General features: G+C 30.2%; 9 non-coding genes across 9 annotated transcripts; all 9 read left to right on the forward strand.

Annotated features, from left to right (window-relative positions):
* Positions 1 to 234: 234 nt before the first annotated feature.
* TRNAT-CGU (transfer RNA threonine (anticodon CGU)) lies at positions 235 to 307 on the forward strand. The gene has a single exon. It is a non-coding gene; the product is annotated as a tRNA-Thr (tRNA).
* Positions 308 to 2,754: 2,447 nt separating this feature from the next.
* On the forward strand, positions 2,755 to 2,831 carry TRNAT-AGU (transfer RNA threonine (anticodon AGU)). Its single transcript has one exon. It is a non-coding gene; the product is annotated as a tRNA-Thr (tRNA).
* Positions 2,832 to 4,786: 1,955 nt separating this feature from the next.
* TRNAT-AGU (transfer RNA threonine (anticodon AGU)) lies at positions 4,787 to 4,860 on the forward strand. The gene has a single exon. It is a non-coding gene; the product is annotated as a tRNA-Thr (tRNA).
* A 436-nt stretch (positions 4,861 to 5,296) lies between these two features.
* On the forward strand, positions 5,297 to 5,369 carry TRNAT-CGU (transfer RNA threonine (anticodon CGU)). Its single transcript has one exon. It is a non-coding gene; the product is annotated as a tRNA-Thr (tRNA).
* Positions 5,370 to 9,863: 4,494 nt separating this feature from the next.
* On the forward strand, positions 9,864 to 9,937 carry TRNAT-AGU (transfer RNA threonine (anticodon AGU)). The gene has a single exon. It is a non-coding gene; the product is annotated as a tRNA-Thr (tRNA).
* A 3,987-nt stretch (positions 9,938 to 13,924) lies between these two features.
* TRNAT-AGU (transfer RNA threonine (anticodon AGU)) lies at positions 13,925 to 13,998 on the forward strand. Its single transcript has one exon. It is a non-coding gene; the product is annotated as a tRNA-Thr (tRNA).
* A 1,958-nt stretch (positions 13,999 to 15,956) lies between these two features.
* Positions 15,957 to 16,030, forward strand: TRNAT-AGU (transfer RNA threonine (anticodon AGU)). Its single transcript has one exon. It is a non-coding gene; the product is annotated as a tRNA-Thr (tRNA).
* Positions 16,031 to 19,004: 2,974 nt separating this feature from the next.
* TRNAT-AGU (transfer RNA threonine (anticodon AGU)) lies at positions 19,005 to 19,078 on the forward strand. The gene has a single exon. It is a non-coding gene; the product is annotated as a tRNA-Thr (tRNA).
* A 1,451-nt stretch (positions 19,079 to 20,529) lies between these two features.
* Positions 20,530 to 20,602, forward strand: TRNAT-CGU (transfer RNA threonine (anticodon CGU)). Its single transcript has one exon. It is a non-coding gene; the product is annotated as a tRNA-Thr (tRNA).
* Positions 20,603 to 21,219: the final 617 nt, after the last annotated feature.

Below are 21,219 nucleotides of genomic sequence, written 5' to 3' on the forward strand. Positions count from 1 at the left end.
ATTACCCTAAATTTGAGCAATATTGATTTTTTTATGTAAAACAATTATTTGTAACTATTCAATAAAGGGAATTGAGTTTAAAAAGAGTTTTTTTAAAACAACATAGTTATTCTTGTTTAGAGATTAGGAATCCTTTCTTTTATAACATTGGAATACATATAAAGAATCTTTATTGCAGGCACCGAATTTGATCGCCAATACTAAATTAATGATTCCTTAATTGTTACTACAGTAGGTGCTGTGGCTAAGTGGTTAAAGTGCCTGTCTCGTAAACAGGAAGTTCTGAGTTTAAATCTCAGCAGCACCTTATTATTGGCTCCTTACATGTAAGAATAATTTTCATCACGCAAATGTTGAATACTATTTAAAAAGAAAAGTCTTGTTCTGTGACCTTTAGAATGGTTCATCTTAAATTGAAATAAAAAAAGTGGTATTGTGAAGATTTTTAAAGTAATGCCTTAATTGAAAAAGGGAAAAGACAATGACAAAGAGCAAAAGAGATAAAAGATCATTCTGGAGTTGAATTCAAGTAATGCATTCTTGAACAAGACATAATTCAAAATTCTATGAATATAGTAAGCAGTATATTAATGACGTGTTTATGAATAAGATGAGTGTTCTCCTCTAAAGTGATTGAGTAGAGCATTGTATGAACTTAGTGAAGATTATGAAAGTGAAAAACTCAGCATTTTCTTGAAAACTATAAGGCAAACTGTGACTTAAAGCATTTTCAAGAGGGTCCTGTGGCTTAGCTGGTTAATGCGCCTGTCTAGTAAACAGGTGATCCTGAGTTCAAATCTCATCAGCGCCTTCTTTATCCTATTCTTAAATAAAAAACGTATTTTCATTAATTCGTACTTTGGTACAATTAAATTAGAAAAGTCTGATTCATCTTTCTGTTGAACAGATCATCTTAAACCTGATAAATAATCAGTGTTCTCATGATTATAGTAGCAATACTGTGATTTCAAAATGAAAATGGTATATAAATGAGGAAATCACAGATAAAATATAACCCTAAAGTTGAGCAATATTGATGTTTTTATGTAAAACAAATATTTGTAACTATTCAATATAGGGAATTGAGTTTAAAAAGAGTTTTTTTTAATACCACATAGTAATTTTTGTTTAGAGATTAGGAATTCTTTCTTTTATAACATTGGAATACATATAAAGAATCTTTAATGCAGGCACCGAATTCGATCGGCAATACTAAATTAATGATTCCTTCATTGTTACTACAGTAGGTGCTGTGGCTAAGTTGTTAAAGTCCCTGTCTCGTAAACAGGAAATCCAGAGTTCAAATCTCAGCAGCACCTTATTATTGGCTCATTACATGTAAGAATATTTTTCATCACACAAATGTTGAATACTATTTAAAAAGAAAAGTTCTGTGACCTTTAGAATGGTTCATCTTAAATTGAAAGAAAAAATGTGGTATTGTGAAGATTTTTAAAGTAATGCCTTGAATGAAAAAGGGAAAAGACAATGACAAAGAGCAAAATAGAGATAAAAGATCATTCTGGAGTTGAATTCAAGTAATGCATTCTTGAACAAGGCATAATTTAAAATTCTATGAATATGGTAAGCAGTATATTAATGATGTGTTTATGAATGAGATGACTGTTCTCATCTAAAGTGATTGAGTAGAGCATTGTATGAACTTAGAAAAGATTATGAAAGAGAAAAACTCAGGATTTTCTTGAAAACTATAAGGCAAACTGTCCCTTTAAGCATTTTCAAGAGGGTACTGTGGCTTAGTTGGTTAAAGCGCCTGTCTAGTAAACAGGAGATCCTGAGCTCAAATCTCAGAAGTGCCTTCATTTTCTTATTCTTAAATAAAAAATAATTTTCATTAAGTCGGACTTTGATACAATTAAATTAGAAAAGTCTGATTCATCTTTCTGTTTAACAGATCATCTTAAACCTGATAAAAAATCAGAGTGTTCTCATGACTATAGTAGCAATACTGTGATTGCAAAATGAAAATGGTATCTCAATGAAGAAGTCACAGATTAAATATAACCCTAAATTTGAGCAATATTGATTTGTTTATGTAAAACAATTATTTGTAACTATTCAATATAGGGAATTGAGTTTAAAAAGAGTTTTTTTTAATACCCCATAGTTATTCTTGTTTAGAGATTAGGAATCCTTTCTTTTATAACATTGGAATACATATAAAGAATCTTTATTGCAGGCACCGAATTCAATACTAAATTAATGATTCCTTCATTATTACTACACTAGGTGCTGTCGCTAAGTGGTTAAAGTGCCTGTCTCGTAAACATGAAATCCTGAGTTCAGATTTCAACAGCACCTTATTATTGGCTCCTTACATGTAAGAATAATTTTCATCACGCAAATGTTGAATACTATTTGAAAAGAAAAGTCTTGTTCTGTGACCTTTAGAATGGTTCATATTAAATTGAAATAAAAAAAGTGGTATTGTGAAGATTTTTAAAGTAATGCCTTGAATGAAAAAAGGAAAAGACAATGACAAAGAGCAAAATAGAGATAAAAGATCATTCTGGAGTTGAATTCAAGTAATGCAATCTTGAACAAGGCATAATTCAAAATTCTATGAATATGGTAAGCAGTATATTAAAGAGGTGTTTATGAATAAGATGAGTGTTCTCATCTAAAGTGATTGAGTAGAGCATTGTATGAACTTAGAAGAGATTATGAAAGAGAAAAACTCAGGATTTTCTAGAAAACTATAAGGCAAACTGTCCCTTTAAGCATTTTCAAGAGGGTGCTGTGGCTTAGTTGGTTAAAGCGCCTGTCTAGTAAACAGGAGATCCTGAGTTCAAATCTCAGCAGCGCGTTCATTTTCTTATTCTTAAATAAAAAAATATTTTCATTAAGTCGTACTTTGATACAATTAAATTAGAAAAGTCTGATTCATCTTTCTGTTGAACAGATCATCTTAAACCTAATAAAAAATAAAAGTGTTCTCATGATTATAGTAGCAATACTGTGATCGCAAAATGAAAAAGGTATATCAATGAGGAAGTCAGAGTTGAAATATTACCCTAAATTTGAGCAATATTGATGTTTTTATGTAAAACAATTATTTGTAACTATTCAATAAAGGGAATTGAGTTTAAAAAGAGTTTTTTTTAATACCATATAGTTATTCTTGTTTAGAGATTAGGAATCCTTTCTTTTATAACAATGGAATACATATAAAGAATCTTTATTGCAGGCACCGGATTCGATCGCCAATATTAAATTAATGATTCCTTCATTGTTACTACAGTAGGTGCTTTGGCTAAGTGGTTAAAGTGCCTGTCTCGTAAACAGGAAATCCTGAGTTCAAATCTCAACAGCACTTTATTATTGCCTCCCTACATGTAAGAATCATTTTCATCACGCAAATGTTGAATACTATTTAAAAAGAAATGTCTTGTTCTGTGACCTTTAGAATGGTTCATCTTAATTTGAAATTTAAAAAAGTGGTATTGTGAAGATTTTTAAAGTAATGGCTTGAATGAAAAAGGAAAAAGACAATGACAAAGAGCAAAATAGAGATAAAAGATCATTCTGGAGTTGAATTCAAGTAATGCATTCTTGAACAAGGCATAATTCAAAATTTTATGAATATGGTAAGCAGTATATTAATGAGGTGTTTATGAATAAGATGAGTGTTCTCATCTAAAGTGATTGAGTAGAGCATTGTATGAACTTAGAAAAGATTATGAAAGAGAAAAACTCAGGATTTTCTTGAAAACTATAAGGCAAACTGTCCCTTTAGGTATTTTCAAGAGGGTGCTGTGGCTTAGCTTGTTAAAGCACCTGTCTAGTAAACAGGAGATCCTGAGTTCAAATCTCAGCAGCGCCTTCTTTTTCTTATTCTTAAATAAAAAATTATTTTCATTAAGTCGTACTTTGATAGAATTAAATTAGAAAAGTCTGATTCATCTTTCTGTTGAACAGATCATCTTAAACCTAATAAAAAATAAAAGTGTTCTCATGATTATAGTAGCAATACTGTGATCGCAAAATGAAAATTGTATATCAATGAGGAAGTCACAGATTAAATATAACCCTAAATTTGAGCAATATTGATATGTGTATGTAAAACAATTATTTGTAACTATTCAATATAGGGAATTGAGTTTAAAAAGAGTTTTTTTTAATACCACATAGTTATTCTTGTTTAGAGATTAGGAATCCTTTCTTTTATAACAATGGAATACATATAAAGAATCTTTATTGCAGGCACCGAATTCGATCGCCAATATTAAATTAATGATTCCTTCATTGTTACCACAGTAGGTGCTGTGGCTAAGTGGTTGAAGTGCCTGTCTCGTAAACAGGAAATCCTGAGTTCAAATCTCAACAGCACTTTATTATTGGCTCCCTACATGTAAGAATCATTTTCATCACGCAAATGTTGTATACTATTTAAAAAGAAAAGTCTTGTTCTGTGACCTTTAGAATGGTTCATCTTAAATTAAAATTTAAAAAAGTGGTTTTGTGAAGATTTTTAAAGTAATGCCTTGAATGAAAAAGGGAAAAGACAATGACAAAGAGCAAAATAGAGATAAAAGATAATTCTGGAGTTGAATTCAAGTAATGCATTCTTGAACAAGGCATAATTAAAAATTTTATGAATATGATAAGCAGTATATTAATGAGGTGTTTATGAATAAGATGAGTGTTATCATCTAAAGTGATTGAGTAGAGCATTGTATGAACTTAGAAAAGATTATGAAAGAGAAAAACTCAGGATTTTCTTGAAAACTATAAGGCAAACTGTCCCTTTAAGCATTTTCAAGAGGGTGCTGTGGCTTAGTTGGTTAAAGCGCCTGTCTAGTAAACAGGAGATCCTGAGTTCAAATCTCAGCAGCGCCTTCATCTTCTTATTCTTAAATAAAAAATTATTTTCATTTAGTCGTACTTTGATACAATTAAATTAGAAAAGTCTGATTCATCTTTCTGTTGAACAGATCATCTTAAACCTAATAAAAAATAAAAGTGTTCTCATGATTATAGTAGCAATACTGTGATCGCAAAATGAAAAAGGTATATCAATGAGGAAGTCACAGTTGAAACATTACCCTAAATTTGAGCAATATTGATGTTTTTATGTAAAACAATTATTTGTAACTATTCAATAAAGGGAATTGAGTTTAAAAATAGTTTTTTTTAATACCATATAGTTATTCTTGTTTAGAGAGTAGGAATCCTTTCTTTTATAACAATGGAATATATATAAAGAATCTTTATTGCAGGCACCGAATTCGATCGCCAATACTAAATTAATGATTCCATCATTGTTACTACACAAGGTGCTGTGGCTAAGTGGTTAAAGTGCCTGTCTCGTAAACAGAAAATCCTGAGTTCAAATCTCAGCAGCACCTTATTATTGGCTCCTTACATGTAAGAATAATTTTCATCACGCAAATGTTGAATACTATTTAAAAAGAAAAGTCTTGTTCTGTGACCTTTAGAATGGTTCATCTTAAATTGAAATTTAAAAAAGTGGTATTGTGAAGATTTTTAAAGTAATGTCTTGAATGAAAAAGGGAAAAGACAATGACAAAGAGCAAAATAGAGATAAAAGATCATTCTGGAGTTGAATTCAAGTAATGCATTCTTGAACAAGGCATAATTCAAAATTTTATGAATATGGTAAGCAGTATATTAATGAGGTGTTTATGAATAAGAAGAGTGTTCTCATCTAAAGTGATTGAGTAGAGCATTGTATAAACTTAGAAAAGATTATGAAAAAAAAAACTCAGGATTTTCTTGAAAACTATAAGGCAAACTATCCCTTTAAGTATCTTCAAGAGGGTGCTGTGGCTTAGCTGGTTAAAGTGCCTGTCTAATAAACAGGAGATCCTGAGTTCAAATCTCAGCAGCGCCTTCATTTTCTTATTCTTAAATAAAAAATAATTTTCATTAAGTCGTACTTTGATACAATTAAATTAGAAAAGTCTGATTCATCTTTCTGTTGAACAGATCATCTTAAACCTAATAAAAAATAAAAGTGTTCTCATGATTATAGTAGCAATACTGTGATCGCAAAATGAAAATTGTATATCAATGAGGAAGTCACAGATGAAATATAACCCTAAATTTGAGCAATATTGATGTTTTTATGTAAAACAATTATTTGTAACTATTCAATATAGGGAATTGAGTTTAAAAATAGTTTTTTTTAATACCACATAGTTATTCTTGTTTAGAGATTAGGAATCCTTTCTTTTATAACATTGGAATACATATAAAGAATCTTTATTGCATGCACCGAATTCGATCGCCAATATTAAATTAATGATTCCTTCATTGTTACTACAGTAGGTGCTTTGGCTAAGTGGTTAAAGTGCCTGTCTCGTAAACAGGAAATCCTGAGTTCAAATCTCAACAGCACTTTATTATTGCCTCCCTACATGTAAGAATCATTTTCATCACGCAAATGTTGAATACTATTTAAAAAGAAATGTCTTGTTCTGTGACCTTTAGAATGGTTCATCTTCAATTGAAATTTAAAAAAGTGGTATTGTGAAGATTTTTAAAGTAATGGCTTGAATGAAAAAGGGAAAAGACAATGACAGAGCAAAATAGAGATAAAAGATCATTCTGGAGTTGAATTCAAGTAATGCATTCTTGAACAAGGCATAATTCAAATTTTTATGAATATGGTAAGCTGTATATTAATGAGGTGTTTATGAATAAGATGAGTGTTCTCATCTAAAGTGATTGAGTAGAGCATTGTATGAACTTAGAAAAGATTATGAAAGAGAAAAACTCAGGATTTTCTTGAAAACTATAAGGCAAACTGTCCCTTTTGGTATTTTCAAGAGGGTGCTGTGGCTTAGCTTGTTAAAGCACCTGTCTAGTAAACAGGAGATCCTGAGTTCAAATCTCAGCAGCGCCTTCATTTTCTTATTCTTAAATAAAAAATTATTTTCATTAAGTCGTACTTTGATAGAATTAAATTAGAAAAGTCTGATTCATCTTTCTGTTGAACAGATCATCTTAAACCTAATAAAAAATAAAAGTGTTCTCATGATTATAGTAGCAATACTGTGATCGCAAAATGAAAATTGTATATCAACGAGGAAGTCACAGATTAAATATAACCCTAAATTTGAGCAATATTGATATGTTTATGTAAAACAATTATTTGTAACTATTCAATATAGGGAATTGAGTTTAAAAAGAGTTTTTTTTAATACCACATAGTTATTTTTGTTTAGAGATTAGGAATCCTTTCTTTTATAACAATGGAATACATATAAAGAATCTTTATTGCAGGCACCGAATTCGATCGCCAATATTAAATTAATGATTCCTTCATTGTTACCACAGTAGGTGCTGTGGCTAAGTGGTTGAAGTGCCTGTCTCGTAAACAAGAAATCCTGAGTTCAAATCTCAACAGCACTTTATGATTGGCTCCCTACATGTAAGAATCATTTTCATCACGCAAATGTTGTATACTATTTAAAAAGAAAAGTCTTGTTCTGTGACCTTTAGAATGGTTTATCTTTAAATTGAAATTTAAAAAAGTGGTTTTGTGAAGATTTTTAAAGTAATGCCTTGAATGAAAAAGGGAAAAGACAATGACAAAGAGCAAAATAGAGATAAAAGATCATTCTGGAGTTGAATTCAAGTAATGCATTCTTGAACAAGGCATAATTAAAAATTTTATGAATATGATAAGCAGTATATTAATGAGGTGTTTATGAATAAGATGAGTGTTCTCATCTAAAGTGATTGAGTAGAGCATTGTATGAACTTAGAAAAGATTATGAAAGAGAAAAACTCAGGATTTTCTTGAAAACTATAAGGCAAACTGTCCCTTTAGGTATTTTCAAGAGGGTGCTGTGGCTTAGCTTGTTAAAGCACCTGTCTAGTAAACAGGAGATCCTGAGTTCAAATCTCAGCAGCGCCTTCATTTTCTTATTCTTAAATAAAAAATTATTTTCATTAAGTCGTACTTTGATAGAATTAAATTAGAAAAGTCTGATTCATCTTTCTGTTGAACAGATCATCTTAAACCTAATAAAAAATAAAAGTGTTCTCATGATTATAGTAGCAATACTGTGATCGCAAAATGAAAATTGTATATCAATGAGGAAGTCACAGATTAAATATAACCCTAAATTTGGGCAATATTGATATGTTTATGTAAAACAATTATTTGTAACTATTCAATATAGGGAATTGAGTTTAAAAAGAGTTTTTTTTAATACCACATAGTTATTCTTGTTTAGAGATTAGGAATCCTTTCTTTTATAACAATGGAATACATATAAAGAATCTTTATTGCAGGCACCGAATTCGATCGCCAATATTAAATTAATGATTCCTTCATTGTTACCACAGTAGGTGCTGTGGCTAAGTGGTTGAAGTGCCTGTCTCGTAAACAGGAAATCCTGAGTTCAAATCTCAACAGCACTTTATTATTGGCTCCCTACATGTAAGAATCATTTTCATCACGCAAATGTTGTATACTATTTAAAAAGAAAAGTCTTGTTCTGTGACCTTTAGAATGGTTCATCTTAAATTAAAATTTAAAAAAGTGGTTTTGTGAAGATTTTTAAAGTAATGCCTTGAATGAAAAAGGGAAAAGACAATGACAAAGAGCAAAATAGAGATAAAAGATCATTCTGGAGTTGAATTCAAGTAATGCATTCTTGAACAAGGCATAATTAAAAATTTTATGAATATGATAAGCAGTATATTAATGAGGTGTTTATGAATAAGATGAGTGTTATCATCTAAAGTGATTGAGTAGAGCATTGTATGAACTTAGAAAAGATTATGAAAGAGAAAAACTCAGGATTTTCTTGAAAACTATAAGGCAAACTGTCCCTTTAAGCATTTTCAAGAGGGTGCTGTGGCTTAGTTGGTTAAAGCGCCTGTCTAGTAAACCGGAGATCCTGAGTTCAAATCTCAGCAGCGCCTTCATCTACTTATTCTTAAATAAAAAATTATTTTCATTTAGTCGTACTTTGATACAATTAAATTAGAAAAGTCTGATTCATCTTTCTGTTGAACAGATCATCTTAAACCTAATAAAAAATAAAAGTGTTCTCATGATTATAGTAGCAATACTGTGATCGCAAAATGAAAAAGGTATATCAATGAGGAAGTCACAGTTGAAATATTACCCTAAATTTGAGCAATATTGATGTTTTTATGTAAAACAATTATTTGTAACTATTCAATAAAGGGAATTGAGTTTAAAAATAGTTTTTTTTAATACCATATAGTTATTCTTGTTTAGAGATTAGGAATCCTTTCTTTTATAACAATGGAATACATATAAAGAATCTTTATTGCAGGCACCGAATTCGATCGCCAATACTAAATTAATGATTCCATCATTGTTACTACACAAGGTGCTGTGGCTAAGTGGTTAAAGTGCCTGTCTCGTAAACAGAAAATCCTGAGTTCAAATCTCAGCAGCAGCTTATTATTGGCTCCTTACATGTAAGAATAATTTTCATCACGCAAATGTTGAATACTATTTAAAAAGAAAAGTCTTGTTCTGTGACCTTTAGAATGGTTCATCTTAAATTGAAATTTAAAAAAGTGGTATTGTGAAGATTTTTAAAGTAATGTCTTGAATGAAAAAGGGAAAAGACAATGACAAAGAGCAAAATAGAGATAAAAGATCATTCTGGAGTTGAATTCAAGTAATGCATTCTTGAACAAGGCATAATTCAAAATTTTATGAATATGGTAAGCAGTATATTAATGAGGTGTTTATGAATAAGAAGAGTGTTCTCATCTAAAGTGATTGAGTAGAGCATTGTATAAACTTAGAAAAGATTATGAAAAAAAAAACTCAGGATTTTCTTGAAAACTATAAGGCAAACTATCCCTTTAAGTATCTTCAAGAGGGTGCTGTGGCTTAGCTGGTTAAAGTGCCTGTCTAGTAAACAGGAGATCCTGAGTTCAAATCTCAGCAGCGCCTTCATTTTCTTATTCTTAAATAAAAAATAATTTTCATTAAGTCGTACTTTGATACAATTAAATTAGAAAAGTCTGATTCATCTTTCTGTTGAACAGATCATCTTAAACCTAATAAAAAATAACAGTGTTCTCATGATTATAGTAGCAATACTGTGATCGCAAAATGAAAATTGTATATCAATGAGGAAGTCACAGATGAAATATTACCCTAAATTTGAGCAATATTGATGTTTTTATGTAAAACAATTATTTGTAACTATTCAATATAGGGAATTGAGTTTAAAAATAGTTTTTTTTAATACCACATAGTTATTCTTGTTTAGAGATTAGGAATCCTTTCTTTTATAACATTGGAATACATATAAAGAATCTTTATTGCAGGCACCGAATTCGATCGCCAATATTAAATTAATGATTCCTTCATTGTTACTACAGTAGGTGCTTTGGCTAAGTGGTTAAAGTGCCTGTCTCGTAAACAGGAAATCCTGAGTTCAAATCTCAACAGCACTTTATTATTGCCTCCCTACATGTAAGAATCATTTTCATCACGCAAATGTTGAATACTATTTAAAAAGAAATGTCTTGTTCTGTGACCTTTAGAATGGTTCATCTTCAATTGAAATTTAAAAAAGTGGTATTGTGAAGATTTTTAAAGTAATGGCTTGAATGAAAAAGGGAAAAGACAATGACAGAGCAAAATAGAGATAAAAGATCATTCTGGAGTTGAATTCAAGTAATGCATTCTTGAACAAGGCATAATTCAAAATTTTATGAATATGGTAAGCTGTATATTAATGAGGTGTTTATGAATAAGATGAGTGTTCTCATCTAAAGTGATTGAGTAGAGCATTGTATGAACTTAGAAAAGATTATGAAAGAGAAAAACTCAGGATTTTCTTGAAAACTATAAGGCAAACTGTCCCTTTTGGTATTTTCAAGAGGGTGCTGTGGCTTAGCTTGTTAAAGCACCTGTCTAGTAAACAGGAGATCCTGAGTTCAAATCTCAGCAGCGCCTTCGTTTTCTTATTCTTAAATAAAAAATTATTTTCATTAAGTCGTACTTTGATAGAATTAAATTAGAAAAGTCTGATTCATCTTTCTGTTGAACAGATCATCTTAAACCTAATAAAAAATAAAAGTGTTCTCATGATTATAGTAGCAATACTGTGATCGCAAAATGAAAATTGTATATCAACGAGGAAGTCACAGATTAAATATAACCCTAAATTTGAGCAATATTGATATGTTTATGTAAAACAATTATTTGTAACTATTCAATATAGGGAATTGAGTTTAAAAAGAGTTTTTTTTAATACCACATAGTTATTTTTGTTTAGAGATTAGGAATCCTTTCTTTTATAACAATGGAATACATATAAAGAATCTTTATTGCAGGCACCGAATTCGATCGCCAATATTAAATTAATGATTCCTTCATTGTTACCACAGTAGGTGCTGTGGCTAAGTGGTTGAAGTGCCTGTCTCGTAAACAAGAAATCCTGAGTTCAAATCTCAACAGCACTTTATTATTGGCTCCCTACATGTAAGAATCATTTTCATCACGCAAATGTTGTATACTATTTAAAAAGAAAAGTCTTGTTCTGTGACCTTTAGAATGGTTTATCTTTAAATTGAAATTTAAAAAAGTGGTTTTGTGAAGATTTTTAAAGTAATGCCTTGAATGAAAAAGGGAAAAGACAATGACAAAGAGCAAAATAGAGATAAAAGATCATTCTGGAGTTGAATTCAAGTAATGCATTCTTGAACAAGGCATAATTAAAAATTTTATGAATATGATAAGCAGTATATTAATGAGGTGTTTATGAATAAGATGAGTGTTCTCATCTAAAGTGATTGAGTAGAGCAGTGTATGAACTTAGAAAAGATTATGAAAGAGAAAAACTCAGGATTTTCTTGAAAACTATAAGGCAAACTGTCCCTTTAAGCATTTTCAAGAGGGTGCTGTGGCTTAGTTGGTTAAAGCGCCTGTCTAGTAAACAGGAAATCCTGAGTTCACAGCTCAGCAGCGCCTTCATTTTCTTATTCTTAAAAAAAAAATTATTTTCATTAAGTCGTACTTTGATACAATTAAATTAGAAAAGTCTGATTCATCTTTCTGTTGAACAGATCATCTTAAACCTAATAAAAAATTAAAGTGTTCTCATGATTATAGTAGCAATACTGTGATCGCAAAATGAAAAAGGTATATCAATGAGGAAGTCACAGTTGAAATATTACCCTAAATTTGAGCAATATTGATGTTTTTATGTAAAACAATTATTTGTAACTATTCAATAAAGGGAATTGAGTTTAAAAATAGTTTTTTTTAATACCATATAGTTATTCTTGTTTAGAGATTAGGAATCCTTTCTTTTATAACAATGGAATACATATAAAGAATCTTTATTGCAGGCACCGAATTCGATCGCTAATATTAAATTAATGATTCCTTCATTGTTACTACAGTAGGTGCTGTGGCTAAGTGGTTAAAGTGCCTGTCTCGTAAACAGGAAATCCTGAGTTCAAATCTCAACAGCACTTTATTATTGGCTCCCTACATGTAAGAATCATTTTCATCACGCAAATGTTGAATACTATTTAAAAAGAAAAGTCTTGTTCTGTGACCTTTAGAATGGTTCATCTTAAATTGAAATTTAAAAAAATGGTTTTGTGAAGATTTTTAAAGTAATGCCTTTAATGAAAAAGGGAAAAGACAATGACAAAGAGCAAAATAGAGATAAAAGATCATTCTGGAGTTGAATTCAAGTAATGCATTCTTGAACAAGGCATAATTAAAAATTTTATGAATATGGTAAGCAGTATATTAATGAGGTGTTTATGAATAAGATGAGTGTTCTTATCTAAAGTGATTGAGTAGGGCATTATATGAACTTAGAAAAGATTATGAAAGAGAAAAACTCAGGATTTTCTTGAAAACTATAAGGCAAACTGTCCCTTTAAGTATTTTCAAGAGGGTGCTGTGGCTTAGCTGGTTAAAGCACCTGTCTAGTGAACAGGAGATCCTGAGTTAAAATCTCAGCAGCGTCTTCATTTTCTTATTCTTGACTAAAAAATTATTTTCATTAAGTCGTACTTTGATACAATTAAATTAGAAAAGTCTGATTCATCTTTCTGTTGAACAGATCATCTTAAACCTAATAAAAAATAAAAGTGTTCTCATGATTATAGTAGCAATACTGTGAAAACAAAATGAAAATTGTATATCAATGAGGAAGTCACAGATGAAATATTACCCTAAATTTGAGCAATATTGATGTTTTTATGTAAAACAATTATTTGTAACTATTCAATATAGGGAATTGAGTTTACAAATAGTTTTTTTTAATACCACATAGTTATTCTTGTTTAGAGATTAGGAATCCTTTCTTTTATAACATTGGAATACATATAAAGAATCTTTATTGCAGGCACCGAATTTGATCGCCAATACTAAATTAATGATTCCTTCATTGTTACTACAGTAGGTCCTGTGGCTAAGTGGTTAAACTGCCTGTCTCGCAAACAGGAAATCCTGAGTTCAAATTTCAGCAGCACCTTATTATTGGCTCCTTACATGTAAGAATAATTTTCATCACGCAAATGTTGAATACTATTTAAAAAGAAAAGTCTTGTTCTGTGACCTTTAGAATGGTTCATATTAAATTGAAATAAAAAAGTGGTATTGTGAAGATTGTTAAAGTAATGCCTTGAATGAAAAAAGGAAAAGACAATGACAAAGAGCAAACTAGAGATAAAAGATCATTCTGGAGTTGAATTCAAGTAATGCATTCTTGAACAAGGCATAATTCAAAATTCTATGAATATGGTAAGCAGTATATTAATGAGGTGTTTATGAATAAGATGAGTGTTCTCATCTAAAGTGATTGAGTAGAGCATTGTATGAACTTAGAAAAGATTATGAAAGAGAACAACTCAGGATTTTCTTGAAAACTATAAGGCAAACTGTCCCTTTAAGCATTTTCAAGAGGGTGCTGTGGCTTAGTTGGTTAAAGCGCCTGTCTAGTAAACAGGAGATCCTGAGTTCAAATCTCAGCTGCGCCTTCATTTTCTTATTCTTAAATAAAAAATTATTTTCATTAAGTCGTACTTTGATACAATTAAATCAGAAAAGTCTGATTCATCTTTCTGTTGAACAGATCATCTTAAACCTAATAAAAAATAAAAGTGTTCTCATGATTATAGTACCAATACTGTGATCGCAAAATAAAAAAAGTATATCAATGAGGAAGTCACAGTTGAAATATTACCCTAAATTTGAGCAATATTGATGTTTTTATGTAAAACAATTATTTGTAACTATTCAATAAAGGGAATTGAGTTTAAAAATAGTTTTTTTTAATACCATATAGTTATTCTTGTTTAGAGATTAGGAATCCTTTCTTTTATAAAAATGGAATACATATAAAGAATCTTTATTGCAGGCACCGGATTCGATCGCCAATATTAAATTAATGATTCCTTCATTGTTACTACAGTAGGTGCTGTGGCTAAGTGGTTAAAGTGCCTGTCTCGTAAACAGGAAATCCTGAGTTCAAATCTCAACAGCACTTTATTATTGCCTCCCTACATGTAAGAATCATTTTCATCACGCAAATGTTGAATACTATTTAAAAAGAAATGTCTTGTTCTGTGACCTTTAGAATGGTTCATCTTAATTTGAAATTTAAAAAAGTGGTATTGTGAAGATTTTTAAAGTAATGTCTTGAATGAAAAAGGGAAAAGACAATGACAAAGAGCAAAATAGAGATAAAAGATCATTCTGGAGTTGAATTCAAGTAATGCATTCTTGAACAAGGCATAATTCAAAATTTTATGAATATGGTAAGCAGTATATTAATGAGGTGTTTATGAATAAGATGAGTGTTCTCATCTAAAGTGATTGAGTAGAGCATTGTATGAACTTAGAAAAGATTATGAAAGAGAAAAACTCAGGATTTTCTTGAAAACTATAAGGCAAACTGTCCCTTTAGGTATTTTCAGGAGGGTGCTATGGCTTAGCTTGTTAAAGCACCTGTCTAGTAAACAGGAGATCCTGAGTTCAAATCTCAGCAGCGCCTTCATTTTCTTATTCTTAAATAAAAAATTATTTTCATTAAGTCGTACTTTGATAGAATTAAATTAGAAAAGTCTGATTCATCTTTCTGTTGAACAGATCATCTTAAACCTAATAAAAAATAAAAGTGTTCTCATGATTATAGTAGCAATACTGTGATCGCAAAATGAAAATTGTATATCAATGAGGAAGTCATAGATTAAATATAACCCTAAATTTGAGCAATATTGATATGTTTATGTAAAACAATTATTTGTAACTATTCAATATAGGGAATTGAGTTTAAAAAGAGTTTTTTTTAATACCACATAGTTATTCTTGTTTAGAGATTAGGAATCCTTTCTTTTATAACAATGGAATACATATAAAGAATCTTTATTGCAGGCACCGAATTCGATCGCCAATATTAAATTAATGATTCCTTCATTGTTACCACAGTAGGTGCTGTGGCTAAGTGGTTGAAGTGCCTGTCTCGTAAACAGGAAATCCTGAGCTCAAATCTCAACAGCACTTTATTATTGGCTCCCTACATGTAAGAATCATTTTCATCACGCAAATGTTGTATACTATTTAAAAAGAAAAGTCTTGTTCTGTGACCTTTAGAATGGTTCATCTTAAATTAAAATTTAAAAAAGTGGTTTTGTGAAGATTTTTAAAGTAATGCCTTGAATGAAAAAGGGAAAAGACAATGACAAAGAGCAAAATAGAGATAAAAGATCATTCTGGAGTTGAATTCAAGTAATGCATTCTTGAACAAGGCATAATTAAACATTTTATGAATATGATAAGCAGTATATTAATGAGGTGTTTATGAATAAGATGAGTGTTATCATCTAAAGTGATTGAGTAGAGCATTGTATGAACTTAGAAAAGATTATGAAAGAGAAAAACTCAGGATTTTCTTGAAAATTATAAGGCAAACTGTCCATTTAAGCATTTTCAAGAGGGTGCTGTGGCTTAGTTGGTTAAAGCGCCTGTCTAGTAAACAGGAGATCCTGAGTTCAAATCTCAGCAGCGCCTTCATTTTCTTATTCTTAAATAAAAAATTATTTTCATTAAGTCGTACTTTGATACAATTAAATCAGAAAAGTCTGATTCATCTTTCTGTTGAACAGATCATCTTAAACCTAATAAAAAATAAAAGTGTTCTCATGATTATAGTACCAATACTGTGATCGCAAAATGAAAAAAGTATATCAATGAGGAAGTCACAGTTGAAATATTACCCTAAATTTGAGCAATATTGATGTTTTTATGTAAAACAATTATTTGTAACTATTCAATAAAGGGAATTGAGTTTAAAAATAGTTTTTTTTAATACCATATAGTTATTCTTGTTTAGAGATTAGGAATCCTTTCTTTTATAAAAATGGAATACATATAAAGAATCTTTATTGCAGGCACCGGATTCGATCGCCAATATTAAATTAATGATTCCTTCATTGTTACTACAGTAGGTGCTGTGGCTAAGTGGTTAAAGTGCCTGTCTCGTAAACAGGAAATCCTGAGTTCAAATCTCAACAGCACTTTATTATTGCCTCCCTACATGTAAGAATCATTTTCATCACGCAAATGTTGAATACTATTTAAAAAGAAATGTCTTGTTCTGTGACCTTTAGAATGGTTCATCTTAATTTGAAATTTAAAAAAGTGGTATTGTGAAGATTTTTAAAGTAATGTCTTGAATGAAAAAGGGAAAAGACAATGACAAAGAGCAAAATAGAGATAAAAGATCATTCTGGAGTTGAATTCAAGTAATGCATTCTTGAACAAGGCATAATTCAAAATTTTATGAATATGGTAAGCAGTATATTAATGAGGTGTTTATGAATAAGATGAGTGTTCTCATCTAAAGTGATTGAGTAGAGCATTGTATGAACTTAGAAAAGATTATGAAAGAGAAAAACTCAGGATTTTCTTGAAAACTATAAGGCAAACTGTCCCTTTAGGTATTTTCAAGAGGGTGCTGTGGCTTAGCTTGTTAAAGCACCTGTCTAGTAAACAGGAGATCCTGAGTTCAAATCTCAGCAGCGCCTTCATTTTCTTATTCTTAAATAAAAAATTATTTTCATTAAGTCGTACTTTGATAGAATTAAATTAGAAAAGTCTGATTCATCTTTCTGTTGAACAGATCATCTTAAACCTAATAAAAAATAAAAGTGTTCTCATGATTATAGTAGCAATACTGTGATCGCAAAATGAAAATTGTATATCAATGAGGAAGTCATAGATTAAATATAACCCTAAATTTGAGCAATATTGATATGTTTATGTAAAACAATTATTTGTAACTATTCAATATAGGGAATTGAGTTTAAAAAGAGTTTTTTTTAATACCACATAGTTATTCTTGTTTAGAGATTAGGAATCCTTTCTTTTATAACAATGGAATACATATAAAGAATCTTTATTGCAGGCACCGAATTCGATCGCCAATATTAAATTAATGATTCCTTCATTGTTACCACAGTAGGTGCTGTGGCTAAGTGGTTGAAGTGCCTGTCTCGTAAACAGGAAATCCTGAGTTCAAATCTCAACAGCACTTTATTATTGGCTCCCTACATGTAAGAATCATTTTCATCACGCAAATGTTGAATACTATTTAAAAAGAAATGTCTTGTTCTGTGACCTTTAGAATGGTTCATCTTAATTTGAAATTTAAAAAAGTGGTATTGTGAAGATTTTTAAAGTAATGTCTTGAATGAAAAAGGGAAAAGACAATGACAAAGAGCAAAATAGAGATAAAAGATCATTCTGGAGTTGAATTCAAGTAATGCATTCTTGAACAAGGCATAATTCAAAATTTTATGAATATGGTAAGCAGTATATTAATGAGGTGTTTATGAATAAGATGAGTGTTCTCATCTAAAGTGATTGAGTAGAGCATTGTATGAACTTAGAAAAGATTATGAAAGAGAAAAACTCAGGATTTTCTTGAAAACTATAAGGCAAACTGTCCCTTTAGGTATTTTCAAGAGGGTGCTGTGGCTTAGCTTGTTAAAGCACCTGTCTAGTAAACAGGAGATCCTGAGTTCAAATCTCAGCAGCGCCTTCATTTTCTTATTCTTAAATAAAAAATTATTTTCATTAAGTCGTACTTTGATAGAATTAAATTAGAAAAGTCTGATTCATCTTTCTGTTGAACAGATCATCTTAAACCTAATAAAAAATAAAAGTGTTCTCATGATTATAGTAGCAATACTGTGATCGCAAAATGAAAATTGTATATCAATGAGGAAGTCATAGATTAAATATAACCCTAAATTTGAGCAATATTGATATGTTTATGTAAAACAATTATTTGTAACTATTCAATATAGGGAATTGAGTTTAAAAAGAGTTTTTTTTAATACCACATAGTTATTCTTGTTTAGAGATTAGGAATCCTTTCTTTTATAACAATGGAATACATATAAAGAATCTTTATTGCAGGCACCGAATTCGATCGCCAATATTAAATTAATGATTCCTTCATTGTTACCACAGTAGGTGCTGTGGCTAAGTGGTTGAAGTGCCTGTCTCGTAAACAGGAAATCCTGAGTTCAAATCTCAACAGCACTTTATTATTGGCTCCCTACATGTAAGAATCATTTTCATCACGCAAATGTTGTATACTATTTAAAAAGAAAAGTCTTGTTCTGTGACCTTTAGAATGGTTCATCTTAAATTAAAATTTAAAAAAGTGGTTTTGTGAAGATTTTTAAAGTAATGCCTTGAATGAAAAAGGGAAAAGACAATGACAAAGAGCAAAATAGAGATAAAAGATCATTCTGGAGTTGAATTCAAGTAATGCATTCTTGAACAAGGCATAATTAAACATTTTATGAATATGATAAGCAGTATATTAATGAGGTGTTTATGAATAAGATGAGTGTTATCATCTAAAGTGATTGAGTAGAGCATTGTATGAACTTAGAAAAGATTATGAAAGAGAAAAACTCAGGATTTTCTTGAAAATTATAAGGCAAACTGTCCATTTAAGCATTTTCAAGAGGGTGCTGTGGCTTAGTTGGTTAAAGCGCCTGTCTAGTAAACAGGAGATCCTGAGTTCAAATCTCAGCAGCGCCTTCATTTTCTTATTCTTAAATAAAAAATTATTTTCATTAAGTCGTACTTTGATACAATTAAATCAGAAAAGTCTGATTCATCTTTCTGTTGAACAGATCATCTTAAACCTAATAAAAAATAAAAGTGTTCTCATGATTATAGTAGCAATACTGTGATCGCAAAATGAAAAAGGTATATCAATGAGGAAGTCACAGTTGAAATATTACCCTAAATTTGAGCAATATTGATGTTTTTATGTAAAACAATTATTTGTAACTATTCAATAAAGGGAATTGAGTTTAAAAATAGTTTTTTTTAATACCATATAGTTAGTCTTGTTTAGAGATTAGGAATCCTTTCTTTTATAACAATGGAATACATATAAAGAATCTTTATTGCAGGCACCGGATTCGATCGCCAATATTAAATTAATGATTCCTTCATTGTTACTACAGTAGGTGCTGTGGCTAAGTGGTTAAAGTGCCTGTCTCATAAACAGGAAATCCTGAGTTCAAATCTCAACAGCACTTTATTATTGGCTCCCTACATGTAAGAATCATTTTCATCACGCAAATGTTGAATACTATTTAAAAAGAAAAGTCTTGTTCTGTGACCTTTAGAATGGTTCATCTTAAATTGAAATTTAAAAAAGTGGTATTGTGAAGATTTTTAAAGTAATGTCTTGAATGAAAAAGGGAAAAGACAACGACAAAGAGCAAAATAGAGATAAAAGATCATTCTGGAGTTGAATTCAAGTAATGCATTCTTGAACAAGGCATAATTCAAAATTTTATGAATATGGTAAGCAGTATATTAATGAGGTGTTTATGAATAAGATGAGTGTTCTCATCTAAAGTGATTGAGTAGAGCATTGTATGAACTTAGAAAAGATTATGAAAGAGAAAAACTCAGGATTTTCTTGAAAACTATAAGGCAAACTGTCCCTTAAAGCATTTTCAAGAGGGTACTGTGGCTTAGCTGGTTAAAGCGCCTGTCTAGTAAACAGGATATCCTGAGCTCAAATCTCAGAAGTGCCTTCATTTTCTTATTCTTAAATAAAAAATTATTTTCATTAAGTCGTACTTTGATACAATTAAATTAGAAAAGTCTGATTCATCTTTCTGTTGAACAGATCATCTTAAACCTAATAAAAAATAAAAGTGTTCTCATGATTATAGTAGCAATACTGTGATTGCAAAATGAAAATGGTATATCAATGAGGAAGTCACAGATGAAATATATCACTAAATTTGAGCAATATTGATTTTTTTATGTAAAACAATTATTTGTAACTATTCAATATATGGAATTGAGTTTAAAAAGAGTTTTTTTAAAACAACATAGTTATTCTTGTTTAGAGATTAGGAATCCTTTCTTTTATAACATTGGAATACATATAAAGAATCTTTATTGCAGGCACCGAATTTGATCGCCAATACTAAATTAATGATTCCTTAATTGTTACTACAGTAGGTGCTGTGGCTAAGTGGTTAAAGTGCCTGTCTCGTAAACAGGAAGTTCTGAGTTTAAATCTCAGCAGCACCTTATTATTGGCTCCTTACATGTAAGAATAATTTTCATCACGCAAATGTTGAATACTATTTAAAAAGAAAAGTCTTGTTCTGTGACCTTTAGAATGGTTCATCTTAAATTGAAATAAAAAAAGTGGTATTGTGAAGATTTTTAAAGTAATGCCTTAATTGAAAAAGGGAAAAGACAATGACAAAGAGCAAAAGAGATAAAAGATCATTCTGGAGTTGAATTCAAGTAATGCATTCTTGAACAAGACATAATTCAAAATTCTATGAATATAGTAAGCAGTATATTAATGACGTGTTTATGAATAAGATGAGTGTTCTCCTCTAAAGTGATTGAGTAGAGCATTGTATGAACTTAGTGAAGATTATGAAAGTGAAAAACTCAGCATTTTCTTGAAAACTATAAGGCAAACTGTGACTTAAAGCATTTTCAAGAGGGTCCTGTGGCTTAGCTGGTTAATGCGCCTGTCTAGTAAACAGGTGATCCTGAGTTCAAATCTCATCAGCGCCTTCTTTATCCTATTCTTAAATAAAAAACGTATTTTCATTAATTCGTACTTTGGTACAATTAAATTAGAAAAGTCTGATTCATCTTTCTGTTGAACAGATCATCTTAAACCTGAT

Source organism: Triturus cristatus, chromosome 12 (genome assembly GCF_964204655.1).
Source record: "Triturus cristatus chromosome 12, aTriCri1.1, whole genome shotgun sequence".
In the NCBI taxonomy this organism is placed as follows: domain Eukaryota; kingdom Metazoa; phylum Chordata; class Amphibia; order Caudata; family Salamandridae; genus Triturus; species Triturus cristatus.